Raw genomic sequence first — 23,573 nt, 5'->3', positions numbered from 1 at the left:
TCGTGATTTTCTAGCCATTTGTCAGAGAATATGAATGATAACTCACAAACGTTTCTCTCACTCATGGTTAGTGGTTGGGTGAAGCCATTTATTGTCAAACAACTGTGTTTACTCTTTTTAAATCATAATGACAACAGAAACTACCCAAATGACCCTGATCAAAAGTTTACATACCCCAGTTCTTAATACCGTGTATTGACCCCTTCAACTTCAATGTGACAGCTTAAAGTCTCTTGTGGTAGTTGTGGATGAGGCTCTTTATTTTTTCAGATGGTAAAGCTGCCCATTCTTCTTGGCAAAAAGCCTCCAGTTCCTGTAAATTCTTGGGCTGTCTTGCATTAACTGCACATTTGAGATCTCCCCAGAGTGGCTCAATGATATTGAGGTCAGAAGACTGAGATGGCCACTCCTGAACCTTCACTTTATTCTGCTGTAGCCAATGACAGGTCGACTTGGCCTTGTGTTTTGGATCATTGTCATGTTGGAACGCCTAAGTGCGTTCCATGCGCAACTTCCGGGCTGATGAGTGCAATTTTTCCTCCAGTATGTTCTGAAAACATGCTACATTTATCTTGCCATCAATTTTGACCAAGTTTCCAGTGCCTTTGTAGCTCACACATCCCCAAAACATCAACAATCTACCTCCATGTTTCACAGTAGGAATGGTGTACCTTTCATCATAGGCCTTGTGTAATGTAATGTTTATGGTTTTGGCCAAAAAGTTAAATTTTGGTCTCATCACTCCAAATGACTTTGTTCCAGAAGTTTTCTTCTGGCGACTCGACCATGCAGCCCATTATTCTTCAAATGCATCCTTATTGTGCATCTTGAAACAACTACACCACTTTTTTTCAGAGTCCTGAATTGAATTTCAGCTGGAGTTATTTGTGGATTTTTCTTTGCATCCCGAACAATTTTCCTGGCAGTTGTGGCTGAAATTTTTGTTGGTCTACAGTACCTGACCATGATTTGGTTTCCACAGAATCCCTCATTTTCCACTTCTTAATTACAGTTTGAACACTGCTGATTGGTATTCTCAATTGCTTGGATATCTTTTTATAATCCTTTCCTGTTTTATACAGTTCAATTACCTTTTCCCACAGATCTTTTGACAGTTCTTTTGCTTTCCCCATGACTCAGAATACAGACACGTCAGTGCAGCACTGGATGAAAGATGCAAGGGTCTTTCAGGAGACCAGCAACTCACTGACCTTTTATACACACACACACACTGATTACAAGCAAACAGATCACAGGTGAGGATGGTTACCTTTAGTAGCCATTCAAACCTGGTTGTGTCAATTTGTGTGCCAAAATCTCCAGGGTATGTAAACTTTTGATCAGGGTCATTTAGGTCGTTTCTGTTGTCATTATGCTTTAAAAAGAGTAAAAACAGTTGTTTGACAATAAATGGCTTCACCCAACCACTAACCATGAGTGAAAGAAAATTTTGTGAGTTATCATTCATATTCTCTGACAAATGGCCAGAAAATCACAAATTCTGCTAAACTTATGAACACAACTTTATATTCAGATCTATTTTCAAATTTATATTACAGTAAATACTGCACCATCTATAATTACCAGTGAGATTATGGGAAAGGTGAGTTAAGGCCTGAAGAATGATGGTGCAAATAGTTTGACATTTTTTCATTCTAAATCACTCTGTAAATTAAGGCCTTTCAATTTAGATGCACAAAATGCTGCTAGCTGATTGTTCATTTTAAGAGAGTTTATTTGCTGTGTAAGGTGATAATTGTGTTGTAATATTTTTATAGGCTGGCAGTTTTAACAGTTGAATGTTATTTAGTCTCAACTTTACAACAAATTTAAAACGCTGTTCAAAAGGTAATGCAGTGCTTATCTTTACACTCTGTCATTTTGCTCACTTTAAGAATACTAACACTTTTTTACCATGTCTGCATGGATGTGTGAACAGTATATGTAAATAAGTCATACAGTATGAAAGGAACACTTTAGAATTTCCAGGAACACATACTCACTTTAAAATATAAAAACACTATTATTTACTGATGTATAATCAGATTCTATCTATTGGGGGAAATTTACTAAGATGGGAATAAGACTTCACATGTGATGTTGCTATGGGCAACCAATCAGAATTTACTTATTTATTTAGCACCCTCTAGATTTAAGATAGTAGACACAATCTGATTGGTTGCCCATAGCAACATCACATGGGAAGTCTTAAGGCCCCCTTACACTTGTCAACTTATTGTCTCAACAAATTGAACCTGATTGACTCGAGATTTATCCTATGTGCAGGAGGTTCAATCTCTTCCAATCTCTTGGTTATACTCAATGGCACAGGATTGTAGATTGTGTCCTACACATCAGTCACATAAGATTTTGTCAGACGGCACATCAGATCTCGTCAGATAAATTGACTCAAATTGGATGAAATCTCACAAAATCTCACAAGTGTAAGGGGCCCTTTATTCCCATCTTAGTAAATTTCCAAATTATCTTCGAGAAGGTGCTAAATAAATAAATAAGAAGTAGATTCTGATTGGTTGTTCTGGTCAACATTCCATCTTGAATTGAACTATCTTAGCATATAAACCACTTAGAGTGTCTTCCAGGAAAGTTAACCTGAATCAACTAGAAACATTCAGATTGTGCCAACCTATATATTTTTAAATATGGAATTAATGGGCCCCATACATCAGCAATCACAATTTATGGATTTCCAGATATTGAGATTTTTGGGCCAGATAAATGGATTTTACAATCTATCTTACTTTGCCCACACATTACAGATTTATTTCAGTGATCTGGAAATTGCCCCAATCGATTGTCATTTCAGCTGTTCATAATGTAAATAGATGAAGAAGACGAATTGGGAATGCCCACACATCTAAAAAAGATCTGCAGATAATACCAGATTATTAAACATGTTTAAAAACCTGATTAAGCAATCGATTGGCGGATTGGATTGGGATTGCCAAAAGGGGGAGCCCACACATCTAAAATTAATTGTGGCAATCATCTCCATATCTGAAAATTGTCACAATTAATTGCTGATTTATGGGGCCCTTAAGTGTGCACAATTAAAAATACATTTATTTGTTAAAAAAATATAAAATAACTTAACAATTGTTATGTGATAGCATAAGTACCAAGGTAGCACATTAAAACCCAGTTAAAAGCAATGCATAAATCCCAACCGACCATTTATATACTTAAAATAATGCATTTATTCCAGGATATAATAATTCATTTTAAATATTAACCCCTTCAGTGGTGGGTTTTTCTGGAGCATTGCACACCTCACAGGGTGGGTTTTTCTGCCCCAGAAATACTCATAACTGCTGCTCTCCTGCTGCCCCCAATCTCGGGCTGCCTCCATCCACCTGCACCCCTGCTGCCAGCTCCATCTTTGAGTTTCAAGATAGGGTACTTGGGGGCGCCCGAGCATTTGGGTGCTTGGGGGTGCTCAGATGTGATCGGTGTTTGGCAGCTCAGGGGTGATCGAGAGTTCCTGTGCTTGTGCACTTAGTAAAGGGGAGCAGCAGGCGATCAATGGGGGAGTTATATAGAGGAGTGATGTGGGGGAAGCACCGTGCAGATGCTGCCAGATGGTGCATCACTGAATGCACCACTGGTGCACACCTAGGACACATCGGCCAGCACAGCTTAGCACAGAAAATTTCCTTGGTAAATCAGTGAAAAGGTTAATTTGAAGGCATGCGCCTGAAATTGGGGTGCATGGCCTACTATTGTGGTACTCCTGCGAGGCCACATGCCCCATTTTTTTCTGCTATGGGGGCATGGCCAGTGCTCTGAGAGCTGCTGGTCATGCCCCAGCCTCTCTGAATAGATGCTGTGTGCATGTTGTCTAGCTTTGCACCCCTCCATCACCTCGCTGTTCCCCCAGTCACCCTTGCATGTGTCTGCCCCCCCATTACTCCTTCACCTCTCTGTACATCCTGTACCTTTTTGTCCCCCTGCACCTCTCTTTCCCCCCCACACCTCTTCATCCACTGTCACCCCTGCACCTTTCTGTCCCCCTCACCAACCTTGCACCTTTCATTATCGTAAAACATAAAAAAGCTCCTCAAAACGTATTCAACTTTTCTAACCTGCCGGCGGGCAGCAGGCATCAGGTACCCGGGCAGGCAGAGGACAGCAGGCATTAATCAGCTGGCAGTAGACACTAGCAGGCATCAGGCAGTGGGGCGGTGTAGCAGACGACAGGCAGTATAGCGGGCAGAAGAGGGAAGGAAAATAGGATACACCTCCTGCCTCTCTCCCACAGTAGCTGCTGCCATGACTGTGTCCCAGCCTCCTCCAGTGGAGCTCAGCTTCACAATCATAGCTGTCACAGACATGATCCAGAAGCAATTGATAGGGGGGCACCATTATAGGGGACAGGTTGGCATGAGGGGATTAGTGTGCCAGGGTGCACATTCTCTGAGAGACAGATGAGAGAAGGAGAGCAGAGAGAAAATGAGGGCGGAAAGAAGGAGAACGGAGAGAAAGAAGGATAGGGGAGAGAGTGGAGAGCGGGAGAAGGAGACACAGAGAGAAGGAGAGACAGAGACAGGAGAGTGCAATGAGAGAGAGTGGGGAGGAAAGAGGAAGAAGAAGATATATAGAAGAGTGGGGGAAAGGGAGTGAAGGGGGTTGAGAGAGGTATGTGCCTGCTCCCCCTCCCCCAACGTGTGTTGTACTGAACACCACACCCTCACCCTTTTCACTTAATTATACAAGTGTTGTACCTATGGCAGCAGCAGGGGTTCCAATGGTCAGTGTCAGGCAGCAGCGGGTCTCATAGAGGAGGCTGAGGCAGGTCCTGTGGAGAAGGAGGGTGAGGTGGTGAGTCCCATGGAAACTGCGTTTTCCGTGGCAGAGGAGGCTGTGGCCATGGTTCTCAATGTGGCCTGAGAAATAATGGAAATGACAGGGGGGAACGTGCTTCCTCCTCTGAGGAGGAGACAGACGCTAGAGGTCATATTTCACCTTTAGCATCTGCAGCGTTACCCGGAAGTGCCGGGAGCGCTTAGCGATGTGCTTCCTGTCAGACGATAAAGGTGAAATATGACTTCTAGCATCTGTCTCTCAGGGGAAGGTGGCAGCAGAAGAAGGAGGGACGGGTGGGCAGCAGAAGATGGAAGGACGGGCGGGTGGTGGAGGGAGATGGGCGGGCACCCTCAGAGTGGTTGAGCCACCTGTATCGCAAGCGACAGGTTGGTGGCCACTGCAATAAGGTATTCCTTATATTGGAACAATTAATGAGATGATGATATGAATCTTAATATAAATATTCTGTAATGATTATGTTTTTTTTTAAGATGCTACAATAATCCAAAACGTACCTATATATGCCAAAATATGTATTATCTGGTCTCTGTGAGGCTTGGCGAATCAGTAGTGTGTATAATAATAATTTATTTGTTCAAATTTTATCAGATTTTTTTTTTATTTGAATATGCACACACAATGAACAATCTAGAATATGTAATGTGTGTGTGTGTGTGTGTGAGTATGTGTATGTATATATATATATATATATATATATATATATGGTATATTATGTAATAGGTCTAGTTATTGCTTTTTTTGCAATAGCAACAGCTAGCATACAATTTGCCAAATGAATTACAATTTAGTACAGCTGTGCTCCTTGTGCAAGCAACTATCTATATAAGACTCAGAAGCTTTTAACCACAATACTCTAACAAGGATTGGGGAAATGTGTTAGCAATCATGGATGCACAGTATGCTGACCTCCAAGTGTCTGCTCTCCTCCTGCATTCTAAATCTGAACTACAGTGACCGACACTGGCTAGAAATGTATGTGCTGACTTCAGTAGTCAAGGGCAATATACTGTATGCACTGATTAAAGCAGACATCTACTGTATAACAGTGCAGACTTATCATCACCAATGGCTTGCAGCACATCCAGAATGGTCTGAGAAGATGATCAGAGGTAGTCTGCACAACACATATAGTGAAAGGGAAATACACATTGCTATTATACCTGCAGGACTATTTTTAAACTATCAGCGGTTATATGATTTAAAGAGTTACAGAGCCTAAAGAACCGGGATTCTTTCTATTGTGCCTCAGGTGATACGTATGACCAGCTACGATCTTATGAGCAACATTGATGGCTATATTGGTTTAAGTATACAGAACAAATGCACTTTTGGGATTAATGCATTGCTTTTAGCCGGATTTTAATGTGAGTGGGCATTTCCTCCTGGCACTACATGTGCCAGGAGGAAATGCCCACTCACATTAAAATCCAGCTAAAAGCAATGCATTAATCCCAAAAGTGCATGTGTAGTGTAGTAATAGAAGTTTGTTCATTTATCTAGTTTCAGCATTTTGTGGGTACGCCCCGTGCTCCCCAAGCAGCTAGAAAGTCCCCATCTCATCCTCTTGCACTGATTAGATGCTGTGTGTTCTGAACTAAAACTACCACTGTGGATTTTTCATTTGAAGTTGATATTCCTCTGTCATATTGGATATATAACTTCCTCTTACTAAAATAAGCTACCTCCAGATTTTATCTATTTTATTTCTACATATTGTTTCTGTGATTCTATGTCAATTACATATAACGTCTTCATTTTTATATGTTAATGTTGTAATAATATTGTTGTATATTTAAATACTAATAGTGGTTTTATCTGGTTAATTTTTACATTTGCAGTTGGTGCATAGAAACCTAAGTACAGTATCTAACACCAGTGGTCACAGGAACCCTCTAACCACATTTGCGCGCACACACACACACACACACACACACACACATATATAAACAATGACATGAAATGTAATTTCTGCCTAGAATTACTACATTGCATGGGATAATTGATCCAGGGTATTCTAACAATTTTCCACCACGGTGAGGATAAATTGGTAACTGCCATACATGTAATTTTGTTTTTGCCTTCATCTGAATCATCAAAGCTAGCATTTTGAAAAGGTTAAACTGGATAGACTTGATATGTCTTTTTTTAACTTCACAAGCTATGTATCTGTTACAGTGTATGTTTTAAAAAAAATTAGATTTATTTTTAGGCATGGGTCATAAAGCTTTTTATTTAAGGCAGGAGCCCATATTAATATTATTCCCCTTGTTTATAATGGTATTACATTCCACTGTATTACTCTGTTCAACTATACTTCAAAGGAAATGTAATATAAGTAGGTATTTGCAAGTGAGTTAATAATATGTGATGGAATGTAAAAAATGACCATCATTTGAAGGCCATAGACCAGTCCTCTGTGTGTCTTTATACGAACTAAGCTGGCTGGAATAACTTCATTAGGAGCACTGTGCCACATTTAGAAGTGTTTTTCGGAACTATACATTCATCTGTGAATGTATGCTGTATCTTAAATATTAATATCAAAGTAATTTCAGCAAAAAAAAATGTCCTCATTAAAATTAAAATATTACTAAGAGAGGTCATTAGAAAACAGAATGTGGAATTAAATGAAAGAAGAGTGCATCAAATTAGTATGTTTTAAAGCCTTGACATTAACAATAGACATTAGGTACCGCAAGGCTTTGTTTAATATTGAATGCATTGTCAATGAAAACATTGTACTGCTTCTGCTATATTCAGTGATTTGTGTGTAACAATACCAAATGTTTAAATGTTGTGTTTACCACCGCAATTCCTCAGTACAGGTTGAGTATCCCGTATCCGGATATCCGTTATCCAAATTATTCCAAAAAACGTGTTTTTTCCCCCCTGACCCGTTTTTAATACTTACCTACTCCCCCGGCATCCACGTCAGGCCTTCAGCTTCATCTCCAGCATCTCCAGCGGTCCCAGGAGTGCATTGCGCAAGTTCCCAGGCACGCCGGTGACGTCGACGGCTCGTCTGGGAACTTGCGCAATGCACTCCTGGGACCGCCGGAGATTAAGCTGAAGGACCATCGGGGACCCACCAGGGGACAGGTAAGTATGTAAAAAAAGAAATTCCAAAACCCGTAAATATCTCTTATCTGGAATGCTTGTGGTCCCGAGCATTTCGGATAAGGGGTACTCAACCTGTACTAGCGATATAAATAAGTACTAATGCTGGTGAGCATTAATATGGTGTTCTTAGTAAAGTTTTCATAACTAGCTTCACATAGGTTCAAATGTTTTGGAGTACAAGAACAAGACAATGACAGTTGGTCACAGTAGGTGATGGATTCTTTTCAGCCCCTGCAGGAAATAAATGCAGCATTAAGTTAAAGTTAAGTTGCAATAAACTAAAGAAACATATAGGGCCTTATTCTGGTTCACTCCTGGCAAATTCCTTCTTAGATGGACAAAACCATGTGCACTGCAGAGGGGCAGATATAACATGTGCAGAGAGAATTAGATTTGGGTGAATTATTTTGTTTCTGTGCAGGGAAAATACTGACTGCTTTATTTTTACACTGCAATATAGATCTCACTTTGAAGGAAAACCCCACACAAATCTAACTCTCTCTGCATAAGTAACATCTACCCCACCTGCAGTGCACATGAATTTGACCATCTAAGAAGGAATTTGACAGGTCATCCATAATATATGGTAACTATACACCCTGGTGTTGATTTAGACCAAAAATATTCACTTTTGCCCCAACATTGATTGCTAGCTGGAAATTATCCTTTTTTAAATACAGTTTTATCATCATTTTTTCATTTTGAGAATTCTCATATGTAATGTATTGTATATAATTTGTATTTCATTTCTTTTAATATTGTAATAAATGTATACAGTAAATACCCGAGCGCTGTATCATAATCCCTATATTACCATTAGCCTATTCATTCACTATGGGTCTAATTCAGACTTGGTTGCACAGCACATTTTAGCAAATGGTCAAAACCATGTGCACTGCAGCTGGGGCAGATGTAACATGTTCAGGGCCGTTTTTACAGGGGGACGAGCCGTGCATCTGCCCGGGGCGCCGCACGGCTCGTCCCCGCTTTTTAAATGGTTCCTGGACTGTTCTGCTGACCTGTAGTAGGCACCTGTAGGCTGCCTGAGGCTGTAGCTGTAGCGGAGGGCGCCGGGCAGTGGCTACAAGGCTGCAGTGACTTGAGAGTGTCTTATTATGTGCCCCCCTCGGCGCTCACACAGTCACAGCCGCCTGTCACTCAATGACATTGATGTGTAGAGACTAGAGTCTATTTAGTGACAGGCGCCTGTGACTGTCTGTGAGCACCGAGCGGCGCACAGGGCGGGGACTGGGAGGCTGAATGATGGAGCGGAGGCGGGCATAGAGGGAGCCACAGCCGGGGAGACCACTCAGAGCAGAGTGGACCCGGCGGTGGAGGCGGAGCTCTGTGTAAGTGCGACACAGAGTGACTGCCGGGTAGTGCCTCCCCCTTCCTCTGATCCGGATTAGCCAAGCAGGGGACAGAGGAGGGAGGTACCCGCGCGTTTATGCGCAGGCTGTCACTGCAGTGTGGAGGGACATAGTCGGAAGGCTACAGCAGCAGCCAGCAGACACACTCCAGACGCTGCTTAGTAGCCGGGAGCCAGCTCAGCCAGGAGTTCGGAATGACTAAATTTATGTAAGTTATTATGATGACTATGTGCTTCTGCTGTGGCCTTGGGGAGAGGGGAGAGGGGGTAGGGGAAGGCAGCAGCGATGGCGGGGGACTGGAGGGGGAGACCCAGGGCCACAGTAAGTTGTGCTGCTTCTGGCACTGTGGGGGCATATGTATGGCACTGTGGGGGCATATGTGGCACTGTGGGGGCATATGTGTGGCACTGTAGGGGCATATCTGTGGCACTGTAGGGGCATATTTGGCATTGTGGGGGCATATGTGTCACTGTGGGGGCATATATGTGGCACTGTAGGGGCATATGGCAGCAATGGCAGGGGACTGGAGGGGGAGACCCAGGGCCACAGACAGTGAGTTGTGCTGCTTGTGGCACTGTGGGGGCATATGTGTGGCACTGTGGGGGCATATATGTATGGCACTGTGGGGGCATATCTGGCACTGTGGGGGCATATTGTGTAATGGGCATTACGGTGTGGGAAGTATTGTGTAATTGCCATCACAGTGTGGGGTGTAATGGGCATCACAGTGTGGGATCTAATGGGCATTATGGTGTGCGACATAATGTGTAATTGTCATCACGGTGTGCGACATAATGTGTAATTTTCATCACGGTGTGCAACATAATGTGTAATTGTCATCATGGTGTGCGGTGTAATGTGTAAATGTCATCACAGTGTGCGGTGTAATGTGTAATTGGCATCATGAATAAATAGTGTATAATGATTTAAGTAGCCTGTCATTGTTGGCCTTGATCTGTGAGGCGTACTAGGTCACTGCGTGGGCCTTTTTATTTTTAAGTCACTGTGTGGCCTTCAGCCCGCCAACTTAAGTGCGGGAGGACAATGACAATTCCTGCGGTAACCAATGTCACCCCTTTAAAAAAGAAACCATGCCCCCTATTTCGGTGCGCGCAATTTCTTCTGTATGTTTGGGGGGGGGGGGGGGCGCATTTTTATTTCTTTGCCCTGGGAGCTAAATTGTCTAGAAACGGCCCTGAACATGTTATATTTGGTGGGAGTTATTTTGTTTCTGTGCAGGGTAAATAATGGCTGCTTTATTCTTACATTGCAATTTAGATTTTGATCACACCGCACCCAAATCTAACTCTGCATGTTAGGTTTGCCACACTTCCAGTGCAGCACAATTTTTTCCATTTGCTTAAAAAATGGGCTTTGCGATCAAGTCTGAATTAGGCCCTATACATAGTGTATGCTATTTGCATTACTGCTGCAACTTTAGACACAGCAGCAATGCAAAAAATATGGAAATGCCACAGGAGGACAAAAGAAGCCTGCTTCCCACATTGCCCCTCTGACTGCTGTCTCCAAAGACTCAGCATAGGATCATTATTGGGCAGCTATCAGCCATATAATCAAGGCCAGTAAATCTGCATTGGGAGATGTAGACAGTGACCTTTGCATGGGTACCAGATGACAGACAGACAGTCGGGATTCTGACAGTCATTACACCGACGTCGGAATCCTGACTGTTAAAACCTCAACACTCAGGATCCCGACGGACACTGGCTATTCTCCCTCGTGAGGGTCGGAATAGAATAGGTGGCGAGCGCAGTGAGGGTTTCCGACGTTGGGCTAATGATGTCAGAATTCCGAATTCCGGTGTGCCACACCCCCTTCGCACACCTAGAAAATTAAGCTGAAATGCTTCCATTGTCTAAACTAACCAACCTCCATCACTGCACATCAAGCCACAGCTGCACTACAACACATTGTGCAGTATTCAATGCCGGTGCGAGCGGCCGGCGAGGGGGTTAAACTGCGAGGATCACAGAAAACCAGTGATCCTCGCAGTTTAACCCCCGCGCCGGCCGCTCGCACTATGCAACGTTCCGGGGGAATCCTCGCAGTCACAGAACTGCGAGGATTCCCCTAAACTGCGAGAGCCGCGGCTAGTGCAGCAAACTCGCTGTAATTAGCCTCGGCTCTCGCAGCTTTTGGAGGCACATTCGCAAATTCCCCCTCGCTCAAAAAACGGAGCGAGGGGGAATTTGCGAATGAGGGGGGGTCAGTTGAATACTGACAGGGTGAGCGGTGACTGCGAGCAAAAAGTCCTGCTCGCAGTCACCGCTCGCCCACGGCATTGAATATATGCCATTGTAACTCTGACACATCCACCACTGGAGTTGTACACAAACTATCAAGCTTACTGTATGTACCACTCCAAATCAGGTAATGTATTGTCAAATATACAAGAGAGAACAGTGTCTTGATAAAGTCATTAATCTGAAAGCTGCACTTTCATTTAAAACACAAGGAAATACACTCATCTACTTTTAAACTCTAATAGTAATTGGGAATCCGAATGGCTTACAATGTTTAGGTAAACAGTCAAAATGTCAACTCCAAAAGGTTGAAATGCACTAGGTCGATATTATCTAAAGGTTGATTTGCATTAGATCGACCTTGACAAAAGGTAGACACTAGCAAAAGGTCAAAGTGGAAAAGGTCGATACATGAAAATATTTTTTTTGTCACGTGGATGGTAAAGCATGAAAAAAAGCTTTATCAGCCACGTGGACTCAGAAGCAGAGTGGGGCGCCTCACCTGAAGCATGGTGAGTGAAGTGAGCAAGGCGAGGGTATGTGCTACACGCATTGGAGTTCCATGTGCTCAGGTGTCAACATTGACACCCAAAAAAACCTGAAAAGCTCAGGTTGTCCTTTTCATGTTGACATTTTGCATTAGGGTGTGTGTCCCTAGTGATATTGCAGCTCAGTATTAACTGCAACGATGCCATCCATTTCTATTTGGGGCCCGGGACTGTAGTACCCCTAGACCCCCCCTAATGGCGGCCCTGTGTACAAGATGTAAAAAAAAATCACAGGAATTGTACTAGTAAGCGATGTCTTCAGTAATATTAAACTTTTTTTTTATCATTTAGACATAAACCTTAATGTGGCTTATATAGCTATAGCATTAAATGTTGGTCACTGCTTTTGTTCAGCTGGGAGACATTTGAAAGAGAGAGTCTTTCCAGGTCAGAGAGCAGCATATGATTTGTTGTGAGCTGAAGGAGGCGTCCCATGATTGGTGTCATACTCCATAGAACTAAACGCTAACCTTTACAAACTTCTCCCAGGATGATCGTTTTCAAACTCAGCATTCAGCTGTTAATGCAAGGGGTGAATATAACCAGCTATAATGAAATACCCAGAGTAATAGGTCATCAATAATTAAACTGAAAATCCTCACTTCTTTTGATTTTTAAAGAATTTAAAATTCAAATTTGTATAATACATTATTTTTTTCATTTTAATGAATTCATTACTGAACCATTTAAAAGTACATCATTTAACTTCTGAAACAATGATACAACATGGCACAGTTGCATATCACCACAATTAAAAGTAAGGTCACCGAGGCTAATTGCATTTACACAAGTATTCCATAACAATAATTATGGTGACAAGTATGTATAGGGCAAATTAATATAAGATGTTTATATTTTTTGAATTGATGTATCCCGCTGTAGACAAAGTAATTACTTCAGGATTCATCTGAAAATACTATTTAGTCGATTTTAGTGAGCACAAGTGTTACATTTTTTTTCTATTTTGCTGTTTTCTTTATACTGTAAATCAGTGTTCATTTTATTAATGGATTAACTGTATATATTTCTATTTCATTTGCATTCATTATTTTCTCTTTACTTTTTGGTGTGGATGCGTGGATTCATGGTACTGTATAATTACTTATATTTGAAGCATACAAATTACTTTTTCAACAGCTTCTTCAGCTCAATATAAAAGGGAAAAACAAGGATCAATAGCTTCCATAAAATGCTTAGGATTTTCATTGGGTGGTGTAAAATGTGCAAAAAGAACTTGGTTCTCTTTGAACAGATTTTATCTAAAATCACAAACAATTTATGGGTTTGCAGTAGCTGACATCATTCTTAATAGATTTAGCCTGTGTTGTTGGGTAGCACAATTCTTTTTTGAATTGCTGACATACAGTATACAGTAGCTACAATAATGGTTGTCATTTTTTCACCTGTCATTTGTGAGTGTATTGTCACGGTTGTATAATTTTAAAGGGACATTACTGCTTATTTTGTAAACTACCTACTATATTCATACCTCCCAACTGTCCCGCTGTGGAGGGACAGTTGGGAGTTCCCTTATCACTTGCTATTTAGGGAGACAGAGGGGCTTGGGGCATGGGCAGCAGCTCATAAAGAGCTGACCATGGCCTCAACAGTGATTCAAATGGTGGCATGGTTGGTGGTCACGGCATTCCTGCAAGGCCAAGTTCCTTTGCATAGAGGAATTCCGTTGTGGAAGCGTGCTGCTCCTCCTTGCACTGAAGTCCCGATTCCTTCTTGTTAAAAGATGAAAAGTATTTTTATGAGCAGTGGCAGATGTCCCACTAGAAACGTGAGGCACATTGCTTGGGATGACACCTAATGGGGGCAGCAAAGCAGCATGTCCCACCCCCCTCAGCCTGGGATGACACCTAATGGGGGCAGCAAAGCAGCATGTCCCACCCCCCTCAGCCATTTCCTTTGCCCTCGGCATTAGAGCCACTGAGCCTTTTTGAAGGAGAGGGGGGAAAGGGGACAGGCAACATTAATGTGTACAGGATTAACATGACCCCTACATTGGATGTTGCCTACTGTATGTGTTTACATGATCTTCTTTCTGAGAACCTTGTTTTTAAATATTTTGCTCTGTGATATATAACAGCAATCAACATCTGTATCATGACCTGTACTGACCAGTTCAAGCATTACCAAGACTTTCTTACAGGTGGATGTATATCATATTCATTGCTCCTAAAATGCATACACGTACATCTGCATAGAATATTTTGGGTGCTTATACCTGGAGATGAGGAACATGTCAAGTACTGGGAGGGTGTGGTCACATAACTGAGACACAATATGATGTAAACGCATCAACAGATACAATCTATGTACTGTATAAAAGGTATATCAGCTACAGATGTGCAGGCTCTGATTTACTCTGATTTACTCTGATTTACTCTGATTTCAAAGCAGGATAAGATCCTGCTTTGAAATCAGAGTAAATCAGAGCCTGCACATCTCTAGTATCAGCTGACATTTCTATTTGGACGATTGCAAAAAAAATGTATTTAAAGGAAAAATTACATATAGATGTATGTCATCCAGAATGTATTTAGTCTTTCCGAATTAAATACACTGAACTGCATATATTAAATAACAAGCTGAATGCCTAAACTTTGTGTCCCGTAGAGGAGCATTTACATTTATACTGTGTAAATGTACACTGTGACTGTATAATATATATATATATATATATATATATATATATATATATATATATATATATATATATATATATATCCAAAGAAAAACTAGTTAATACCCTATACAACGGGTTTAGGTGATAACAATGTGCAGGTATTCCCTTATTTATAAAAGGTGTCAGCTATCCTCTAAGAATTAACACCTTGGGGAGTGGTGTATAACAAAGATGAAAAAACAATGGATAGAGGATTCAGCGACTAAATATACATGTGCATAAACCATGTTTTTTTCATAAAAATATATTTATTTAAAAATGTGCACAATAGCACTACATAGAATGTTTGATAAAACAAACAGTAAGAAGTTTTTACACAGAAAAAGTGAAGGATAAGAATATATGACCTTTTTAAAATTAATATATAAAAAAATATCGCCCCAAAAAAATATCTCTCCCGTACCCCTGGATTAGGCTTTTCATTTATGAGTACCCCTTCCTTTCAGTACTTACAAGTGGTGGGGCATTTAATGGTATGAATGTTCTTATATTAAGGAGTAATGATGGAGTAGTGTGTGGTCAGGAATCGGGTCCCTCTGTGTCTGGCCGCCGGCTGTGTACTGTCTCCGGTGTTCCCACTAACACCTGTTGGATAAATGCTGCTGCTTCCTCCACCCATGTCAGCGTGGGGCAGATGATCGTTGATGTCAGATTGCTGGTCAGACAAAAGGGCAAAGAGACGCTATTATGACAGAACCGGAAGTGACACGATTAATCTCCACGGCAATGGGAGGCTTCTTTCGCCATTACCAATATTATTTTCAAGTACCCCCAACCAGTCTGCAGGGTACCCCCAGGGGTACAAGTACCGCAGGTTGGGAACCACTGGTTTAAATCATCCAGCCAGGAAGTGGTTAAAAAAAGCACAGTATATCATTAGAAACACATTCATTGTCAGTTTATAAATATTGATTTAATTAAATATACTGTAACTAATAAATACAACAGGAAACTGTATTTTACACATTCCATAAGGAAAAAAGTACATAATGTATAAAAACAAGCTCTTATCAGTTGTAATACAATATCATTAATTACTTTTTTTTATAAGCCATTGAAAAGCAGTTTTGAAATAGGTCTCTTGGTGACATTTTTTTTTCAAATTTGATACACTAAGAGGGCCATTTGTATTGCTTTGATAGACGATCTTGTTAGAGATTGTTGAAGATTTATTAGACCAAGGCTATTGATTTGTACTAGATGTGCAAGCCATCCAATAGCATACTGATTGGGGGATATAATGGTGCTGTGGTTAGATGACCCAGAAAGCTGACTTTGAGCAAAATAGACAAAAAATGAAAGAAGACTGCTACTGTATCTTTCAAGTAATGGGAAGCAGCTGCACATAATTGCAGACTTCATATTGATTGGTTATATCTAGAAGCCACAGCTTTTCTATGAATATTTGTCTGATATAAATACGAAAAAATAAGTAACAATATAATTATTAGGATCAATAGCTCATATTTCAATTCCACGCTTGTGTTTTGAACAGAGCAGAGAGCTGAATGCTGGTGTAAGAAAGAGTTTACACTAGGTAAAATAAGAGTTAATAAGCAGAACAAAACATTTATGTGAACTGTGGAGATACACATAATTTGCCTCAATGATTTTTTTAGCATTACATTTGTGGAGAAGAGAGTCGAGTCTCTCTTATCCATATATTCCAAAACGAAATATTCCGAAAACCGTTTCAGAATATTTCTATTTTTCACCCCACCCCTCTTTTTTCATGCTTACCTCACCCCCCAGTGTCCACAGCAGCCATATGAATCATCTTCAGCGGCATCCCCGGTCCAAGGATGCATTGCACGGGCTCACAGGTGCCATCACTGGTGCACCCGCACACTCATACATTGCACCACTGGAACTGGAAATGCTGCTGAGGAGGCCATGCCTCCCAACATGACTCTCTCCAGGAGGGACACAATGCTCTATTCCTGGACTTTACTCTTAATGCATGATTACCATCACCTGTGCTGAAGCACTTTTCTTATAAATGAACCTATTTAAAACAGGTGATGGCAAGTGTGAATTAAGAGGGAAGTCCAGAAGCAGAGCATTGTGGCCCTCCTGGAGAGGGTTATGTTGGGAGGTATGGGAGGCTGCTGTGGGCACCAGGGGACACCGTTGACATCGGGTGAACATCGGGGCACCGCCAGGGGACCACGTAAGTATGGAAAAAAATATTCCAAAATCCACAAAAACCCCTTATCCAAAATGCTCATGGTCCTGAACATTTTGGATATGTAGAATGGCATTACACTACAGGTTGAGTATCCTGTATCCATATATCCAAAAACCAAAATATTGCAAAAAACGTGTTTTTTCTGAATATTTTTTTTTTTTTATTTTGTTCCCCCCCCTTACCCCGGCCCTTTACTTACCACATCGCCCAGCATCCACGGTGGGCTTCAGGATCCTCTTCAGTGGCATCTCTGTTCCCAGGGGTACATTGCGCGGGTGCGCCAGTGACGTCACCAGCGCGCCTGCAAACTCACGCAATGCACCCCTGGGACCGCTGAAGTGGATCCTGAAGCCGCGATGGATGCTGGGGGAGGGGCCATGGTGGAGGCCAAGGAACCATTGGAGCACCATCAGGGGACCAGGTAAGTAAGTTAAAATAAATAATCCAAAAACCCGAAAAATCCCTTATCCGAAATACTCATTGCCCCGAGCAACTCAACCTGTATAACTCAGGGGTGGCAAATTCTTGCATCCATTTATGCATATTGCATATGCATATCTCTGCTGCTTATGGGGTTGATTCTGAGTTGGGTGAAAGTCAAAACAAGCAAGTCATTTTAATCCTGGACAATACCATGTATGACAACCTGATGTATCGCAAAGCAGCAAAGTGATCCCTGAACAGATTTTGTCTGCATGCCAAGGGATCTATTCAATGCAGGGAGGTTAGCTGGGTGGTGCCCAATGGCATTGGGAGCGCTGGGCTCTCCCCTAAATTGCTAAATACATGGCCATGCTATAAGGCCACACCCATATTACAGAGACCACACCCCTTACTGAGATTACAGTCTTGGACCAGGTGACAAGAAAGTTGTAAGGTATGCCCTTGCAACATGCCACTCATACATTACCACCCGTCACACTCCTCACCGTACAGTATGTCCTGCATGCGATTACTTCCTCATTTCTATCTCAGAACTAACTAGTCGCTCACATCTCTCCACGAGCCTTTGGCTTTGCAACAAGCACAATCAGGCCTCCACACATCCTGCACACTCTTCCTCCAACTGAAAATCATACCTATTCACATACCTTATCTATTAAAAACGTTCACCTTCAAAGTTAAATCCCACCTAGGGTGAAGGGAGAGCACGTGGTGCAGTCAGCGGTGTAGCTAGGTGTCATGGTGCCCGGAGCAAGGACATATTTTGCGCCCTCCCCCCCCCCCCCGGTAATGAATTTGGGGCGTGGCTAACATGTGTTGGCATGTTACATTTGAAAAGAAAAAACTTAAAAACCACTGTAACGGAATCTGCTGCGCTATATAAGACGCTGTAACGGAATCTGCTGCGCTATATAAGACACTGTAACGTAATCTGCTGCGCTATATAAGACACTGTAACGGAATCTGCTGTGCTATATAAGACACTGTAACAGAATCTGCTGCGCTATATAAGACGCTGTAACGGAATCTGCTGCGCTATATAAGACACTGTAACGGAATCTGCTGTGCTATATAAGACACTGTAACAGAATCTGCTGCGCTATATAAGACGCTGTAACGGAATCTGCTGCGCTATATAAGATGCTGTAACGGAATATGCTGTGCTATATAAGACCCTGTAACGGAATCTTCTGCGCTATATAAGACACTGTAACAGAATCTGCTGCACTGTATAAGATGCTGTTAGTAAATAAATATATTATACACATAAAGATATATACAGCACAGCAGGGTGGCAGCAGAAGCCAGAGAGATTCACTCTCCCGACCCCCCCCCCCACCCCTCCCCTGGGCCCCACCAATCCCCCAAACCCCAAGTTTAAATTATAACATCAATTAGCTGTATTAAAAAAAAAAAGAAATCCACCTTCACCTTAAGGATAAATGATCCAGCAGGTCCAGGGCGGCAGCAGAACACCTTCTCCTCCTCCAGGCTACAGTCAGCGCTTGGGATGGCTGATGACGCTGCTGTAGCCAGTGAGGAGGGTAGCATGGACAGGTGACCCTGGAGTTCTGCCGGAATCTGCTGCGCTGCGCTGCCCGGAACTGGAAGCCGTCACGAGCAGTAGCAGCAGCTTAGAGAGTAGAGAGTTAGACGCCCGGCCTCACCATCCGTGATGTTTGGACCGGGTGAGCAGGGCAGGAGGCAGGCCCGAGGCGCCGGGCAGGGCAGCCGGCAGCACACGCTGCCCGCTGCCCGTTAGTACTTTTATGTCTAGTCTAGTGCATGGATCGATTGCGGAGGGGGGGGGGCGGGCCGGCGGCGCCATTCTGCCAATCGACGCCCGGAGCGTGAGCTCCAGTGGCTCCGCCCTCCCTACGCCTCCGGGTGCAGTACACATAGTATTTCACCTACTTGCTCATATTGCATGACCTGTATGGCCTCTCCCTTTTGTGCAGACAATGTCAGGAAGTGCTGATGGTAGTTGCTTCCATCTTGTTTTATACAAGTAAGAGTCATAATACATAGCTGGTGGCTCCAGATGAAGGTTCGCTGGGTCATGTCAACCTCACAGGTCATCTGATGTCCACCACTAGCCTATGCTATGATCCTAGACAATATGGTGGCTTTTTTAAGTTCAGAATATTTTCTAAGACCACTTAAGCCAGACATGTCCAAACTATGGCCCTCCAGCTGTTGTGAAACTACAAGTCCCATCATGCATTGCCACAGTTTTGCTATTATGGAATGCCAAATCTATGGCAAGGCATGCTGGGGTGTGTAGTTTCACATCAGATGGAGGGCCACAGTTTGGACATGCCTGACTTAAGCACTGTTTTTATGTAGTTAGTGACATTAAATGCAATCTATTTTAACCACACTTGAAAAGTAAACATAGTTTATTTTTTCATAATGACAACTACACCAAAAAAATCTATACATACATCGGCCTTTTATCAACAACAGCAAACAATTACAGTAAGGTAACAATTTAAACAAGGCAAAAATCCAATAATGTTGGTCCATTTGCACTATACAATGTGTACACCAGATGCCTGCCCGAAGACAAATGGCTCATTAAATTAACAGGATATTAAAGTATAATATGAATTGCTTTATCATTATGAAAGCACAATGTAATCACAATGTCAAACTGATAACATTTTGATAAATGCCTTAATAAACAATTTAAGAAGACAGATAAATAAAATTCATAAAGGGAAGCACTTTTCACCTAACACACACACTGGCATTTGACCTACATCTGCTAATGAAGCAATATAAACTATGGAGGGTTTCACAGCTTAATATTGGCATTGGCAAGCTCCAGCTTTATTTCCTCTTAAGGCTATCCCACATTATCTTCCAATGCCTTTATCAGATTATTCACATATGTGAGTATTTTTATGTACTGTATACATCAGCAGACTCATAGGTCCGTAATTACTTCTGGTTGGTGTGCAAACACCATTTTTGACTGCGTACATTATGATACTATGGGCCTAATTCAGGCTTTGTATATACGCTGCCTAGAGAGCAGGTAAATGCTGCCCGGCTGAACGCATGCCCCCCCCCCCATCCCTGCCAAGCGAATCCCCACAATAGCATTCAAGCGAATGTGTACGCGTCCGCTCACATGAGGACGGACATAGTAAAAATCAATCGGTGGTAGCTCACCATTGAATGATTTTTCCAGCCTTTGGTCTGAAAAGTATAAGTCAATACTTACAGTACTTGGGATGCGGTCATTTGGTCTACAGCATTATGGTCGACTGTCATTAGGTCGACACCATTAGGTTGACATGTGAAAAGGTCAACATGGGAAAAGGTCAACATGGTTCTAGGTCAAAAGGTCATTAGTTCGACAGGTCATTAGTTCGACAGGTCATTAGTTCTTTTTCACTTTTTTTTGAGCCAACATGTGCCGACAGGCGCTATTTCATGCCCTACCATCCACTAGGGCATGGTGGGAGAACAAAATAGTGTGCCAAGCATAGCGAGGCACTGTGCCCGACGCAATGCAAGCTCAGCGAGCGATGCAAAGGGATGTGGTGCACTTTAAACTGTGTCCATGTCGACTGTGTTGACATTCAGGTAAAAAAAAAAAACAGTGAAAAACCCCATGTCGACCTTTGGACTGTCAATCTAGACATTGTCGAACTATTGACCTGTCGAACTAACGACCTGTCGAACTAATGGCCTTTTGACCTAGAACCATGTTGACCTTTTCCCATGTGGACCTTTTCACATGTCAACCTAATGTACATTTTGGGGAACACCGATTGCTGTATAACAATATCACCAACTCAATAGCTGTGTACATGGAAGTAAATGCACTATGCTAACAACAGTAACAGACACCTTTTATCTTTTTATATGTGGTTTATTTTTCAAGAAATTATTTGGACACATCATTTAAATATGCAGGAACTTTTAGAGTCCATTAGAATTAGCGGAACTATATATTTTTGCTTCCATGGGATGAAAACCCATGCTTCTATTTATCATTATACTTGTAACTGGCTTTTAAAAAACCACACTGATGTTCTCAGCTGTTGATGCCATGCCCAGGGGTAATCAGCCAAGTGACATCTGCATTTTCACACAATAAACTAGGCAAATCAATTTTGTATTTCAGAAAAAAATAAACACGTTGAAGCTAAAGAAAAATGTAATAGCCTACTGCCCTAAGAAAGTTTAATAAATACAGTGTACCAAGTAAGGTGCATGTAAAGTTGGAGCCAAAGACATCACATGGACAGAAACAGTTACTGCCTAAAATTGTTTACAAATATATTAGTGTACTTCTTTCTTTATATGTGCATTGGATCCACTTCACTATACTTTCACTCCACTTAATCATTTTTGGTAACACTTCTGTAAAGTTCTACAGGCTAGTTTAGTTTAGTTTTGGAAAAATGTCTAGGTGGAGATATTAATAAGATAAAAAGTTGTGTTCACTGCCACACTGGAGTTTATTCAGATGTGGTTGGATGTGTACACTGCGCCTTCAGGTTCTGATCAATGGTACTTTGCACATGTGCAGAACCCCTTCTAACTGCTGCTCTTTGGAGGGCAGAAAGAAGGGCAGGGGTTTTCATGGTTGCACAGACATTTCCTGACCTCTGCAATGGGCAGCTTACATGTACCCATGGGTGTCGCAAGCTGCCCAATGGGGAGTGAGACATCTAATGCTATGTAACAGGACGCAGTTTGGAACACTACTGCAGCAGTGGCGCCTACTTGTCCCCAGCTGCACAAAAGCATTGGCTGTCCTGACTAACCTAATGGTCACTCAGATGACTGATGTTCGTGCAGAGAGATCTTGGGAAGCAGCAGTAGATCAAGGAGCCAAGGTGGGGCTTCTCTACTTATAACAAGGCATTAGCATATTTTAGCACCTTACAAAGAGGCCCTTTCTTCCTCCATTAGACTGCTCTTACACTTGTTGATACATTCCATCAACTTTGAATTTTCTTAATAAGGAATGATGTATCTGATAGTTAACAGCCCATAAACATGATGAAACATGATGAAACAACATGACAGTTATGTCAGCACCGGCGGCTGTACATGCCCAAATGGAGCAGGGCAGTGGTGGGTCGCGTTAGAAGCCCATAGGCTTCTATGGAGCATCGCCAGATTTTTCTGGTGAGGACCCCCGTCGCGGTAACCCGGCAGGGCATGCTTAGAGCATCCCAAAATGCGGTAAAAACATGATAACTGGGTTTTTACCGCATTTTTAGTTTAGAGAGTCCCCCCCCCCCCCCCAGTGAGAGCACACTGGTGATGCTGATATTGATGGACACTGCTCATAATTGTAAATGGTGAGAATCCCAATGTATCCTTATGCAAAGTACTGGGTTTTGGGGTAGGGGGGTTAAAATACTTACCTGGAGCATCAGTATCCTGACAACTGGGATCCCAACAGTCAGTATTTACCTATATTTTATGCGTGTCTTTTGTTTTAAGGCACATTTTACATAAAAATTGTATTACTAGTGCTTTTCAGAAGAGAGGCAACAATGGAGGAGGTGGAACTGAACTTTTTCATAGGTAAATATAATAAAAGTTGCTTGAGACTGTACACTGAGTACTGGAGATAGTTAAATTGAAAGACCCCTTTGTACGTGCACAATATAATTTCTTACATCCACTGTATCTGATCTACTGCACTTATTTGTAATAAGACAACAGGAAATCGGAAGATGGAGAAATATCTGATGAATGGTTATGTTTCTCAATATACTGTCATTCTTGTTGATATTCAAGGACAGAGCTGAGGTTACTGAGGTGGTTGAACTTGATTTCTTTTCATAACTTAATTCACAGATGCAAGGAGAAGTTGCATTTTCCAGGGAGGGCAAATCTATTGAATCTGGTAACCTCTTTGTAACCTGGATTCTCCTGTTTAGCAGTGCAAAGCCAGTTAAAATACTTTTGCTTTTATTGTAAGGTAAAGTTTCACTGCCCTATCCAACCTCCAACATTACCGCTATCACGTAGGTCATTTGGTGCAGGCAATCTATAGTAATAAAATCTGATGGGAAATGTAACTGGTGTTATTTTTAGACAGGAGATATTCACATTTTGATTATT

At 42.0% G+C, this 23,573-nt stretch overlaps 1 protein-coding gene across 17 annotated transcripts in view; it reads left to right on the top strand.

Annotated features, from left to right (window-relative positions):
* Positions 1 to 23,573, top strand: part of LINGO2 (leucine rich repeat and Ig domain containing 2) — a 1,326,410-nt gene that overhangs the window by 820,655 nt on the left and 482,182 nt on the right. The window lies entirely within an intron of this gene.

Source organism: Crinia signifera, chromosome 1 (genome assembly GCF_055691185.1).
Source record: "Crinia signifera chromosome 1, ASM5569118v1, whole genome shotgun sequence".
Lineage (NCBI taxonomy): Eukaryota > Metazoa > Chordata > Amphibia > Anura > Myobatrachidae > Crinia > Crinia signifera.
The sequence above is the reverse complement of the archived record's forward strand: the minus strand, read 5'-3'. Positions and strand labels throughout refer to the sequence as shown.